Raw genomic sequence first — 374 nt, 5'->3', positions numbered from 1 at the left:
AGTGGCCATTTGTTAATCACCTCGTTGGAAAAGCTTCTGTGGAATTCTATCCCAAAGTACGTAGTTCCTTGCCGTAGTAATAAAATCCATTGTCTTTTGATAATGCAGAGGAGATCCATTCATTAGTTATAATACATTGATTTGGTATATCCTTTTGTGATGGAGGTATAGGACCGGTCTAACAAAGCCGAACTCTTGAACTCGAACGAAGGAACTTCTCTCGAAATCTCTGATACAGGTTCAGGTAGGCGGAAGCGCTCTACGTATGGTTACCGCAGAAAGTAACGAAAGGTTACTTATATGCTTATATGTTATAAGTTCACCAAGAAACATCAGTAGTGATTACGTCTCAGAGAAATTGTCCCTCCCACCCC

The sequence above is a fragment of the Penaeus monodon genome, chromosome 20 (assembly GCF_015228065.2).
Source record: "Penaeus monodon isolate SGIC_2016 chromosome 20, NSTDA_Pmon_1, whole genome shotgun sequence".
Taxonomy (NCBI): Eukaryota; Metazoa; Arthropoda; class Malacostraca; order Decapoda; family Penaeidae; genus Penaeus; species Penaeus monodon.
This window is presented reverse-complemented; position numbering follows the sequence as displayed.